This window comes from Neovison vison, chromosome 10 (assembly GCF_020171115.1).
Source record: "Neovison vison isolate M4711 chromosome 10, ASM_NN_V1, whole genome shotgun sequence".
NCBI lineage: Eukaryota > Metazoa > Chordata > Mammalia > Carnivora > Mustelidae > Neogale > Neogale vison.
Window position 1 is genome coordinate 12,988,440 of NC_058100.1, and position 14,579 is coordinate 13,003,018.

At 37.2% G+C, this 14,579-nt stretch overlaps 1 long non-coding RNA gene across 2 annotated transcripts in view; it reads left to right on the forward strand.

Moving 5' to 3' along the window:
- The window catches only part of LOC122918427, a 184,226-nt gene that overhangs the window by 150,334 nt on the left and 19,313 nt on the right, over window positions 1-14,579 (forward strand). The window contains exons 3-4 of one of the 2 annotated variants that reach the window (XR_006386599.1): window positions 10,423-10,517; window positions 11,646-11,734. This is a non-coding gene — a long non-coding RNA (uncharacterized LOC122918427). Of the gene's footprint in view, window positions 1-10,422; window positions 10,518-11,645; window positions 11,735-14,579 lie in introns of those variants that run through there. The other variant, XR_006386600.1, reaches the window with a different exon arrangement.

Genomic DNA, 14,579 nt, shown 5'->3' on the forward strand with positions numbered 1-14,579 from the left:
TAACGTTATTCAGGCTGGCAGTTGAACTGACAACACATTTTATATATTACCCAAAATGTTGAAGAAGAAAATTCGCAATAACCTAATATTCATTTGTAAAAGCATGAAGTTGGCTTCATCAGCAAAGAAATTGAATTTGCGAGCTGTTAAATGTCAGAGCTGACCCTTGGGAGTTTTTGAGGTGGGATGATGTGGTGAAGGGCAGGCTTCAGGTCATGTTTTATACAAGAAGTTTAATTGTTCTGGCTAGGAAGTAGAAGTGACTCATTGAGTTGAAGTGGTCTCTATCTCCCAACACAGATTTCAAATGAGGGAGGATAGTGCAGCAGTAATATCTTAAAAAGAATTGGACTAGTTCACTTCAGTCTTTTAACTACTTCCATCCAGATTCATTTGTTTTGGACACAAAATTTGATCAGGGGCCAATGATAGCAAAAAATAGTGTCTTTGTCACCCCTTTTGAACCCATACAAACCTTTTCACTGTGTTTAAACCAGGCTTTTTTGCCAAAGAAAATTGCATGCTATTCGGCCTTTTCTGAGCTTTTATTGAAGGACGTTAAATGGTTTATAGCTATAAAGAATTGTAAAGTCATCATGACACCAGGTTCGTGGTATGGTATTTTCCAGTCCTGTTTTGATTATTCTCTCAGAAACTTTCATCCCACTCAGGTATGAGTGCTTTCAATTTCATGTCAGAAGATCACTCATGGTAATTTCTTAGCCGTAAGGTCTAGAGGCTGGGTTCTTACATGGCTTTAAAGCAGCAAGGACCAGCTGGGGACTTCTAATACAGCAGGGGATTTCTTTCCTTTTTTTTTTTTTTAAAGATTTTATTTATTTATTTGACAGAGAGAGATCACAAGTAGGCAGAGAGGCAGGCAGAGAGAGAGAGAGGAGGAAGCAGGCTCCCCGCTGAGAGCCCGACGCGGGACTCGATCCCCGGACGTGAGATCATGACCCGAGCCAAAGGCAGCGGTCCAACCCACTGAGCCACCCAGGTGCCCCCAGCCGGGGATTTCCAATCACAGCATTTGTTAGTTACCTGCCATGCTCTTTAACCACTCTTCTTTTGTCACTGATTCTGCTACATCTGAAGCTTAAATTTAAGATATCTGTTTCTTGTTCAGTGAATCTTGGTTCTCTGAAGAAAAATTTATTGCCAGAAGAATGTTGTCACTAGTTTACAGTAAACACTGTCTCTTCAATCCTTACCCCCCAGCAGACAAACTAAAGTCTTAAAACAAAAACAAGCAAACAAACAAAAAAATGAAACAAATACTCTCAAAGAAGGGAAATAACCATCTCTAGGAAAGCCTATATAAAAACAAAAACAAAAACTGACCTAGACAATTGAAGTACGCTCTGAAGAAAACAAACAAAATAAAAGTTGATTAGGGAAACAGGTAACTGTTGCACTCAGGACAGTCTGTACAGAGGTTTTGTGGTGGGAAGGAGCTTGTTAGTTCATTAAGAGAGGTATTATAAAATATAAGGTCAGAAAAGTATAGTAGAGTGAAATCATAAAGGATCTCAAATTGCCAGGCTTAGAAATTTGGATTTGATTCCACCCATAATGGTAAAGTCAAAGTAGTCAAAACGTGGTGGATTTGTTTTAGAATAGTTGGAAGGTTAGGAGGGCATTTTGATTTCCCAGACCTAAGGCAGAACAATAGGAATGGAAAGAAAGAAGTCAAATTTGCTGGTCATAAAGGGAGAATTCATAGGATTTGTAATGGATTGAAATGGGAAGTAATGAGGAAACTGAGAGAGTGAAAGATCTTTCTCAGTGGGAAAGTAAAATTTGTTTTATTTTGGTGAAGATGAACTTGAGGCACCTGAATTTCACTCAGCATGGAACCTTGATGAAGGAAGTTGAAGCATCAACTCAGAAACTCTGTAAAGATCAAGGCTGTAGGACCAGAATCAGGACACCATCATGAATGTAGTCATAGAAGTTTGGGAAAAGTGTGAGCTCAAAATGAGAGTGGGTATAATAAGATAAAGAATTGACACTTCTAGTCAGGCAGAGCAAATTGAAAAGATGCAATGTTATTTCTGATCTCTCCTGAAACACCTCAAAAAAACAATAAAGGGATAAAAAAAAGAAACCTCAAAACCCCCAAAGCAAAGAGTGACAGTTAAAAAGAGAAGCACAAAGGAGATGTATCAACATTTTGAAAACTGAAAAGCAGGGCAACAAGTTGTACTTGAATTAACATCATGAAAAAAGCTAAGTACATGGTTGGCCATGCCAAAATATAGAGCCAGATTTCACAGCACTATTTTAAAAAGGCTCAAGAATTGGAGGTGGCTGGTACCTTTGAAGGTAAAAGTGCCAGTGGGTCTGAATGCAGGAGGACTGGTTTTGATACTGAAAAAAAGAAATTATAAGACTGTCTTCACCAACCATATCCTTTCTCAGTTCTATGCAGCTAAGAGGCTAAGTCCTTTCCCAGTGAGGCAGGAGGTTAAGTGGTTGTCCAGAATGGTTGAACGAATGAGAGAAACTGAACTCAGGGTATCCAGGAAGTGTTCTGACTGGGGAGTCACTCCAAAAATAAAGGGGTATGTAAAAATGACAAAAGTCTAGCTTGTCTCCCCACTCAGCTGGTAATGCTTAGCTTAGATCCCCTTGTAGAAAATTAGACAATTTCTCTGGGATAAAGTATGGTCTGAGAGATTAGACCAACACTAGTGACACTTGGATGTCCCTCCATTAATAATAACACTGCCTAATTATCATATAGTTAGGTTCACCCCTTGACAAAAGCCTTTGCTTTCACACATGAAGTTTCTAATCAGCTCTTTTGCGAAGTATTGAAATGCAATACAGAATGTTTGGAAATGAAGATCAGGTACATAAGTATTCAATTATTATTAATTTTTATAAGAAAGGTAGGGGCTTGGGGTCCCAGGGTGGCTCGGTGGGTTGGGCCCCTGTCTTCGGCTCAGGTCATGGTCTCAGGGTTCTGGGATCAAGCCCCACAACAGTCTCTCTGCTCAGTGGGGAGCCTGTTCCCCCACCCCACCCCTGCCTGCCTGCTCCTCTGCCTACTTGTGATCTCTCTCTCTGTCAAATAAATGAATAAAATCCTTTAAAAAAAAAAAAAAAGGAATGTAGGAGCTTGAGAAGAGACATAGGAGCACAGAATATCTAAGTGGCAAACTATAAGATAAAAAGGGATTTTTTAATGATATGGAAGATAACAATGAATTGTGTAGGGGACAAAAGAGAAAGGTTAAAAATCCACAAAAGAGTAATTATTTATCTGTCAAAATAACAAACTATTTGCTTTATAGCATTCAGATAAAACCTATCCATTCATTCGTTCAGGCATAGAGTACTATCACTGTGTCCAAAACTGGAGGCTTGTGTGACAATGAAATACAGATAGGAATGAAATGATATCTTAATTTGCGCACATACTGAATCAATACTGATAGCCTGATTGGGGGAGAGAGGTAAGTCTAATGCTCTGTCTTTGCATTTAGGAGGCAGCTAATGATTTTTTCTTTTATAAATGGGGGCATAGTGTCATGGAGTTTGGGGAATGCTCCATTGGATCAGGCCATGCCTGCCTATTTAATGCTGGAAGTGAATTTTGGGGGAATGCAAAACTTGTCTCTATGCAGTCATCACCTCAAGTTTAAAATGTGCCTAGAATAGCTTTAGCCTCCCTTCCTGTGCCTCCTGGTGCTAAATCTTAAGTAACACCAATGACAGGTAAGTCAGGTAGAAATATAATGCAATGAAACACCATTGTGCTATAAAAGAAAATTTTTACAAGAGCAGGAGAATAACAAACTCTTCAACCATGTTCTGGACCTGTCATAGTTACAACAAGGAGAGTTATATTTTAAGAAAACAGTTCCTAATGGCAAACGTCAGAGGCATCTGAAGGGGATGTAAGATTAGGATTTGCTAAGCAATGAGCATAATGAGACTAAGCCCTGGAATAAGCAAGGATGAGATGCAAGAAAACCCAAGGCAAGGCCAAGGGGAAAAGAACAAATAAGCAAATCTGTTTGTATGATCCATACCATGCTGGGGGAAAAGGAGGGATACAGTTGGAAAGGTTGGTTGAGCACTGGAGTTGGAATTGTGTCTTTTAAGTATTGACAATTTTATTCTTGAGAAAGAAATGGTTAAAAAAATGTGTGGAATATAAATTTTTCTGTTAGATATGAGTGAACTGGAGGAAAAGGCAGACAAGGAAGATTGATCAGGCATCTTCTGCATTATTATGCATGAGAACCATCAACATTCCATAATAATAATAGACATGGAAAGGAAGGGGGAAACAATCTTGGGAATAAATTACTATTTTCTTGTCTCTGAGATAACTTTTAAGACTCTAATTAAAGGGGACACCTGGGTGGCTCAGTCGGCTAGGTGTCTGCCTTCTGCTCAGGTTGGGATCCCAGGTTCCTGGAACTGAGCCACATGAGGCTCCTTGCTCAGTGGAGACCTTGCTTCTCTCTCTCCTTCTGATGCTCCCCCTGTTTGCATGCTCCTGCTCTCTCTGTATCATATAAATAAATCTTAAAAAAAAAGAGAGAGAGAGAGAATCTAACCAAAGGATTTTCTAGAGATATATACTTACATTTTTGAAAGGGTTTTCAAACTTTTTTCTGTTACATGACTCACTTTATTTCATATTCTTCAAATAGATCCTCCACCTGATATTTCTCTGATAAAATTATTTTAAAAATCAAGTACTAATCTTCCATAAATAAGAATGAGTTTGCTATTAAAGGAGAGGGACCAATTACATTTATTGTCTTCATTATACTTTTCTCAAAGGTACAGCATATTCTCTTGCCTTCTTGTCTCCAAAAATGTGTGTGTGTATGTGTGCATGTGTGTACATGTGAGAGAGAGAGAGAGAGAAAGAGAGAGGCAGAAACACACAGAGAGAGGAACAGAGACACAAAGATAATGGAGATGGTGAAACAGAAGAAACAGAATGGGAGAAGGGAGGGAGAGACTGAGCATAAATATTGTATGTATTGTAGGGGGAAGGGAAGGCAACTCAAGATAATATATCACAAAAGGAGAATTACATTTCAAATCTTGTCAAAATCACATATAATAATTTAAATGAATACATGTGGTATTATATAATATTTAAATCAATAGTTAACTTAAGAGACAGATTCTCTAAATATCTGCATTATAACATTTTCAGGTTTTCCTCAGCCATATGTCCCCTGGTCCCTTGTTCCTCTTTCATTACATTCTGGAAACATTCCCTCAGAATGTTGCTGTGTGCTCTATTCAAGTGAAATCTGTAAAGAATCCCTCACTCCTTCTCCTGAGCTTCTCTTTTACTCTCACATGAGGGCCACACTTACACTTCTGACACCAGATGTGGAGTTTTCTCCCCACACTGAGCAATTCTGTGACACCAGTCATGTGTCCTAGAGTTTAACTCAGTTCTGACCCTATCTACCTGGGTTAAAGCCTCAGTCCTATAAGACCATCCCTCCTCATATGTCAAGCTCTGGTCAGGTTGCCACCTATAGCCCATGTGCTATAAATCGGAGGTTCCTACTCCTCTGATATGATTCATGTGCAAGAGCAACTCACAGAACTAAGAAAAACCATTAGCTTACTGTTTATATTATTGTGTATAATAGATGAAATATATTATTCATAAACAGATGGAAGAGAAGCATATAGCAGGTATGTAGCAAGAGGCTCAGAGCTTCTGTGCTCTCCCTGAGGACACCACTCTCCCAACACATCCACATATTTGCCAACCTGGAAGCTGTCTGAACCCCATATTTCTGAGATTTCTTTTAAAGATTTTATTTATTTATTCTTATTTATTCTACAGAGAGAGATCACAAGTAGGCAGAGAGGCAGGCAGAGAGAGAGGGGAGTGGGTAAGCAGGCTCCCTGCTGAGCAGAGAGCCTGATGTGGGGCTCGATCCCAAGACCCTGAGATCATGACCTGAGCTGAAGCAGAGGCTTTAACCCACTGAGCCACCCAGGCGCTCCTATTTCTGAGATTTTTATGGAGGCTTCATCATGTAGGTATGATGGATGATTAACCCTATTTCCAGCTCCTCCCCCCTCTCTGGAGAATGGGGGGGCATGGCTGAATATTCCAAGCTTTTAACTGTGGCTTGGTCTTTCTGGTGATGTGCTCCATCAAGGAGCCTACTAATGATCACCTCATTACAACAGAAGACACTGTTAACAGTTAGGGAATTCCAAGGAAATTGGGAGCTCTGTGTTAGGAACTCCCAAATATCAGAACAAAAGATGCTCCCAGTGCTCTCATCACTTAAGAGATTACAATGGTCATAATAAAAAATATATATATACTACTATAAGAAATCAGAAAATTTAATTAAAAAAATGTAACTTTTGAGGAGTTCAACTACTATATTTAAGTGAAAAGATTTTACTACATATATGCTAATTAAAAATCCACCTCATCTAAACAATTTGAGTTGTGCATATCACTAAAGATTAAAAAAAAATCACACTTTTGATGCACCGCATACATTCTCTTCTATAATGTTCATTATTTTTTTTTATAAAATAGAATTTAGGCCTGTAGTGTCTTTTTGAGAGTTAGAACTGCTCAGTGCAATAGATATATACATAGTATATATTGTTTTCTTTTTTTTAACCTTTTTCCATTGTATTTTATTTCTTTTCAGTGTTCCAGCATTCATTGTTTATGTACCACACCCAGTGCTCCATGCAATATGTGCCCTCCACAATACCCACCACCAGGCTCACCCAACCCGCCCTCCCCCTCCCCTCCAAAACCCTCAGTGTATTTCTCAGAGTCCACAGTCTCTCATGGTTTGTCTCCCCCTCCAATTTCCCCCAACTCACTTCTCCTCTCCATCTCCCAATGTCCTCCATGTTATTCCTTATGCTCCACAAGTAAGTGAAACCATATGATAATTGACTCTCTCTGCTTGACTTATTTCACTCAGCATAATCTCCTCCAGTCCCGTCCATGTTGATACAAAAGTTGGGTATTCATTCTTTCTGATGGAGGTATTAATACTCCATTATAGATAAATATAATTTATAATAACAACAAATAATATAACATAAGAATAAGTCTAATAAAATGTATGAAAAACTTTTTTTTTTTTTAAAAAAAAGAGGTAGCAGTGCTGTTAGGAGCTCCGTGCTAGGAATCAAGGGTAAAGACCAACATATATCCTCTCTATTATTTCACAGGGCCCTCTACAGTTTAGTTAGTGTGCATTTTTCCCTAATCATCTTCTGCATATTTTTAAAATAAACTTTTTATTTTAAAACTGTTTTGGACTTACAGAAAAAAATTGAAACTACCATAAGAATTCTTATAAAACACCAACACCCAGTTTCACCTGTTATTAGCATCTAACATTAATATGGCACATTTGTCACAACTAATGAATCAATAGTGATACATTATTGTTAATAAAAGTCTATGCCTGATTCTGATTTTTTTTTCTCTTTTGTACTTTTTCTGTTTGAGGACTCCATCAAGGATACAATATTACTTTGTCTCCTTAGGTTGCTCCTGGCTGTGACCATTTCTCAAACTTTCCTTATTTTTGATGACCCTGAGAGTTTTGAGAAATACTGGTCAGGTATTTTGTAGAATGTCCTCAACAGGGATTTCTCTGTTGTTTTTCTCATGATGAGACTGGGACTAAAATCACAGAGAAAAAGTTTCATTTTCATCAAGAGCATATACTATTAACAGGAGTCATCAGTGTTGGTATCAACTTGACCACTCAGCTGAAGTGGTATTTGCCAGATTTCTCCAAGTAAATTTCCTCTTGCTCCTCTTCTTTTACTATCTTTTTTGGAAAGCAGTCACTAGTGCAGCCCACACTTAAGGGATAAGGAGTTAAGCTCCCCCTCCTTGAGGGCAGAGTATCTGCATTAAATATTTTGAATCCCTTTGTATGGGAAATTTGTCCATTCTCCCTATTTATTCATTTAATCATTTCTTTGAATCAATATAGACTCATGCACATTTATATTTTAGGTTATTACTGTGCATTTTAGATTAACTAGCTTCTCTGCCTTTTAAGACCTACATCATTCAGGTTGAAAACACCTTTTCCTTTCTAGAAAGTAATAGCTTACATATGACTCAAGGAGAAAAACTTGAACAACCCAGTAAGCAGCATTTTATCCTAAGAGAAAATCCTAAGAGCTGATGAAGCTGAAGGACTTGATATTTATCTGGATACCTTGCAAAAAATTATTATTTGTCTCCTTGGACTTTATTGCTTCAAATATGAAAACAAACCTGACTCCTTGGTATTCTAATTTTACTGTTTCTTATGAGTGATTCATTTTTGAATTTTGCTATGTCTTTTAATGATTTCGTGTTCCCCATTTGCACCCAGTATTCTGGCTTTTTCTATATGTTTAAGAAATACGCAATATAAAGACATTTTTAGGTTTCTAATGGCATAGGATTAGAGTTCTGTTGCCCTTAAAATAAGATATTCTTGGTATTCGTTCTTCAGTGATTCACATTGTGTTGATGTGTATGGTTATCTGCCTGGTTACTAGGAAAAAAAAAAAAAACTGCCAAGAGTTAAACTAATCCCCTGTTACTGCTAAATTTATAACTGAATTTATTTATTTAATCCTTATAGAATATCTGGGCTCGTTAGGGCTTATTACCTTAATTCTAGCAGAAGAGGAATCTTAATTCCTCCACCAGGGAAGTGGACATATTATTGGAAGGCAGTACAGTGCCTGAGGCAGCCATGCCTCCTGTTCCTGGTGGCCTTCCCGGATGGCCACGTATAGCATCATACCTTTCTTCTCCACTTAGTACATGTCCTCATCTCTATAATTAAGCTTCTGACTCGTATCTGACTCGTATCTCCACTGATAGAATCTTTAGGGACTACTGTAAGGATAAAGTTTCCAGATCGTCCTGGCCATCAAAATTGGCCGGGGGCATCTCTCTTCAAGCCCCCCATATCCCAGCCTGTCCAAGCCTTGTGGGCATAATCAACTCTCAAGTTCCCTTTTCATTTAATCTAATTATCACTCTTCATACTAATACATCAGACTTTGCCCCATCATATTTTTCCTTCATCATAATGTTACCCACATGAAAAAGATTTCTAGGAACAACCCTTGTAACAAAATGGTCATAGGCAATGATTGCATTTCTTTTTTAGCTGATGTAAGTTCAGCCACCCATACATACACACACTCACATCCTTGGTTCTGTGATAACAGTACAGGTAGATGTGATCTGTAATAAGATGTGATCTGTAATAACAGTGCAGGCAGAAGTGAAGAAAAACAAATGGGAAGAAAGAGAGTGAAATGTTCCATGTGGTCATTCTTCATCTCATTCCCCAGCCTGTGAACTGGCCTCTCGAGTAATGTTTCTGGTCTTAGGCTCCTTTCTCCCAACCCAAATGCTTTGGAATTTAAGGTCAATCTACCTTTATTCTTCTTGTGCTAAAAGTCTCACTATAAGACAAATTAGACCTTCATCTTTCCCCATCAGATTTCAGAATGTGAGGGGAGAAGAAGAGAGGAGAAAGTCTCCCAACACACTCTCTCAGAGACCTAACAAGAAAATAACAAAAACCATTTGAGAGGGAAATACAAGAAACCTTTACAAAACATCTATATGTGACAGGCAATATTCGTCATGGACTTTTACAAAGGTGAATAGGACATAGAACCCACTTTAAAGACACTCATGGTCTATTTAGAGAGATGGGCCATTATGCTGAAACACAAAGAATTCTACTAAGTACTGTCACTTGAATATATGTTATCCTATAGAAATGCAAGGGTCTGAAGCAAAAAAGACTTCTTTGTGTAGCTCTTAGGGCCGTGTGTGTGTGTATGTTTTCAGAAAGAGACCACAAAGTAAAATGGGGAAAAAATGGGGCTTGAGGTTGAATCATAGCTCTGCCATAATCTGAATAACTATGGAGAAGTTATTTAAACTCTCCAACCTTCCATATTTTATATGTGAAATAAGGATAATTATCCTCCATTTACATCTTATATGGTTATTATAAAGATTAAATTAGAGAATGTAAACAAATCATCTAAAATTATTTCTGAGACTAAGTTGGAACTTTGTAAGTATTTGTTGAATTTAAAGGCATCATTTAATTTGGTGATCAAAATGAATTTTCTCATAAAAATATGATATAGTTTGTGGTTGTTTAAATGGGACAATTACTGCAACAAATTTATTCCCATTAACTATACCTTAAATAAATCTACTGAATGGATTACATACATATTACAGCTATTTTTAACATTTTCTATGGTTACTGTTCGTGCAATTTCTAAGCAAGCCATTTAGAAACAAGTTTTTGAAAAATTTAAATTTCTCAGACTTATAGTTACTTGAAAGGCTGCCTTCATGTGTGATATTATCTGATTTAACCACAGACTGCCTTCAGACTAGAACTGCAACATAGGATCTTTCTGGGTCTTCAGTCTGCCAGCCCACCCTGCAAATTTGATTTGCCAGTTTTCATACTCAGGTAAGCCAATTCCTTATAATAAATATCTTTCCATATAAACATTCTATTGGTTCTGTTTCTCTGAGAGACACAATTTGGTTTTAGGTTAGAAGACTTAAGATGTCAGGTGTCCTGAAAGTGATCTGTAGACTTAATGAAATCCCAATGAAAATGCCAGCAGGGATTTTTTGGGGGGTAGAAAGTAATCAGTTCATTATACAATTCATATAAAAACACAAAAACCTAGGGGCGCTTAGGTGACTCAGTCAGTTAAGCATCCGGCTCTTGATTTCTGGTCAGCGTGATCTCATCCTCTCTCTCCCTCTGCTCCTCCCCCTCTCGTATATGAAAATATACTCTCTCTCTTAAAAAAAAAAATTGCCAAAACAGGGTTAAAAAGATCAGTTAGAGGACTAACACCACAAGATTGCAAAACTTAATATTATGTTATAGTAATTAAGATAGTGTGGCATAGGTGTAAAGAGAGAGAGATGGGGAACTAAATCAATGACATGGCATATAATTTAGAAATAGACCCAAACACATATAGAAAAGAGAGTTTTTACAAAGGTGCAAAAGCAATTCAGTGAAGAGCACATTATCTTTTCAAAAAGTGAGGCTAGAACAATTGGGTATATACATAAGCAAAAAATTAACTCCAATCTACACCACACTACACACAAAAATGTACTCAAAATGGGTAATAGATATAAATGTGAAGTCTAAATCTATACAATTTCTCATTGAAAATGGAAAAAAAATTCTTTGTAGCCTTGTGTTAGGCACATTTCTAAAGTATAATCCATAAGATTTTTAAAAATGATAAATTGCACTTGATCAAAATGTAAAACTTTTGCTCTTTGAAAAATACTCCTAAGAGTATGAAGAAACAAGCCACAGATAGAGAAAATATTTGTAGAGACTACATCTGTTAAAGGGCTTATATCTGGAATATGTGAAGAACTTCCAAAACTCAGTAACAAGAAAAATAAAGCTCAATTTTTAAAAAATGGGCAAACAACTTGAATGGACACTTCCTCAAGGAGGATCTATAGATGGAAAATAAGCACATGAAAATGCTCAGCATCATTGATGGGGAGGGAAATGCAAATTGAAACCATAACGAATAACCATGACACTGTTACCTAGAAAGGCTAAAACGGAAAAGACTGCCTATACCACATGTTGGTGAGAATGTAAAGAACCTGGATGGATCCCTCACACGTCGCTGGTGGGGATGTACAACGGCACAACCACTTTGAAAAACAGTGAAGTAATTTCTTTAAATGTGAAATAATATACCTACCCTGCTCCTACCATTCTACTCACAGGATTTACTCAAGAGAAAGGGAAGCATATATCCATACAAACACTTACCCAGAAATGTTTATTTGTGATAGTTAAAAACTGAAAGCAACCCAGTCGTGTATGAAAAAGTGGATTTAGAAATGAATGGTGGTGGGGCGCCTGGGTGGCTCAGTGGGTTGAGCCGCTGCCTTCAGCTCGGGTCATGATCCCAGGGTCCTGGGATCGAGCCCCGCATCGGTCTCTCTGCTCAGCCGGGAGCCTGCTTCCTTCTCTCTCTCTCTGCCTGCCTCTCTGCCTGCTTGTGATCTCTCTCTGTCAAATAAATAAATAAAATCTTTAAAAAAAAATAAAAAAAAAAGAAATGAATGGTGGTGTATCCATACAGTGGAATGGATACCCAGCAATAAAACTGAGCTGACTACTGATGAACATAGCTATACAATGACTCTCAAAATAATTATTCTGAAAGGGGAAAAGTATGCACGATATAAGATCCTATGTATATACATCTGTAGAATATGAATGCTTTCTATATGTGTGGTTTACCATGTCTATAATATGTCACTAAACTCTTTTGTTTTGTTTAATTGCTTAAGGTTTGAAGGGTATCTCTTCATGCTATTACAAAGGGATTTCCAGGGAATATTGTTAAGTTAAAAAAAATAAAGGCTTGACAACACATATATAATATGCTTCTCTAAGAAGGGGGATAAGAAGAGACAGAAAAATCATATATACATATGTACATATATGCGTATATATACACAGATATACATATATTCATGCTATTATAAAGGCATTTCCAGGGAATATTGTTAAGTTAAAGAAAATCAAGGTTGGAGAACATATATGTAATATGCTTCTCTTTAATAAAGGGGATAAGACACATAAAGATCATATATACATATATATGCTAATATATCCATACATAAAGTATATATGTATAAAGTGAGTGTGTGTGTATTTATACACATACACTTCAGGAAAAATAAATGGAAAGATAACCTATTAAAAAATGTGATGGTTACCTATGAGAGGAGTGTGATCTGGGAAAAATGAGTTTTACTCAACACTGATACACAGCTGGTGTAGTTACTAAATTTTAAGAGTAAACAGAAGCATGTGGGTAACAAGTTAGAGAAAACTGTTTACATAAAAGTGAGAAAAAAGTCCACACCAGACTTAAAGATGCCAAAAGATACTTGAACAATATTTACAAATTTATAAAGAATAGACAGTGGGACCCAGAAAGTTTACATCAAGACAAATTCTCTTCAAAAGGCCTAGATCCTCAGACATGCAGGAACTCAGTGAATGCTGGGCATGTCTTGATAAACACACTTGGAGATAAATTCCTGTCCTCAAAGATTAATCAAGGTAATTCAGGACTGGAGAAACTCTAACAAAAGTATTGTTCGTGAGCAGTGAATGAATGTCTTTTTTTTTTTTTTTTTAAATATTGGACCTAAATGAATATGGGGAATGTGGTTTCAGAATTGTATGTAAACTTTATAAATTTTGACAATGGAAAAGTAGTGATATAACTGAATGAACATGAGAGGGGCACTGGAAGTCTAAGAGCACAGAACTTTCTCCTTTTTGTTCATAAGAGATTGATAAATATTACATACAGCTACAATATGTCATTAAACATAATGATCATAGCTCTTTAGTGTTTTTCAAACTGTTTGAAAATTCTGAGTGATCTTTTTGAAACTTTTAACTCGTGGCTTGGAGGAACAACATTCAAAAGTTCAGCACTTCCTTTGTTTTCATGTTTCTTTTATTGGTAAGTTTAGTAATGATAAATTTAGCATTTTCAATAAAAATAGTATCCATGCACTTTTTTATAGAATTGCCTATCTATCATATTCTATCTATCTATCCATCCGTCCATCCATCTAATTAATTACCTACCTATCCTCTCTATTTGGACATATACATCTAGAATGATGTTTGCCAGATATTAACTGATTATTTTGGTTTAGAGAAATTTGGGTAATTTTATTTCCTCTCTATCCTTTGCATTTTTAAAAAGATGTATGTATGTATGTATGTATTTATTTGAAGTAGAGAGAGAGAATGTAGGTACAAGTTGTGGTCGGGGGCAGAGGAAGAAAGAGAAAGAATCTCAAGCAGATACCCCCCTGAGCACAGAGCCCGAGGCGGGGCTCAATCTCAGGACCCCAAGGTCGTGACCTGAGCTGAAATCAAGAGTTGGCAGCTCAACCAACTGAGCCACCCAGGCACCCATCCCTTGCATTTTTTTTTTTTTTAAATATGTTTACTTATCAATTAGATAGAAAGAGAGAGATCACAAGTAGGCAGAGAGGCAGGCAGAGAGAGAGGAGGAAGCAGACTCGCTGCTGAGCAGAAAGCCTGATGTGGGACTTGATCCCAGGACCCTGGGATCAGGGCCTGAGCCGAAGGCAGAGGCTTTAACCCACTGAACCACCCAGGTGCCCCACCATCTTTTGCATTTTTAAATGTTATATATTTATATGATGAATGTGAACCATATTTTAAAAAATTAAGATTATTTTGTAAGGTACAGCTAAACTGATCAATAATTCAGGTATGTCAACCATTGGAGGAATTGATGAATATTATGAGCTGAAATGTGTCCCTCAGAATTCATAGGTTGAAGCCCTAACTCCCAATGTGACTGTAGTTGAAGATAGGGACTTTAAGGAGGTAATTAAGATTAAATGAGCTCATGAGGTGGCACCTTAATCCACTAGGATTACCACCCTTTTAAAGAGGAAGAGGCACTAA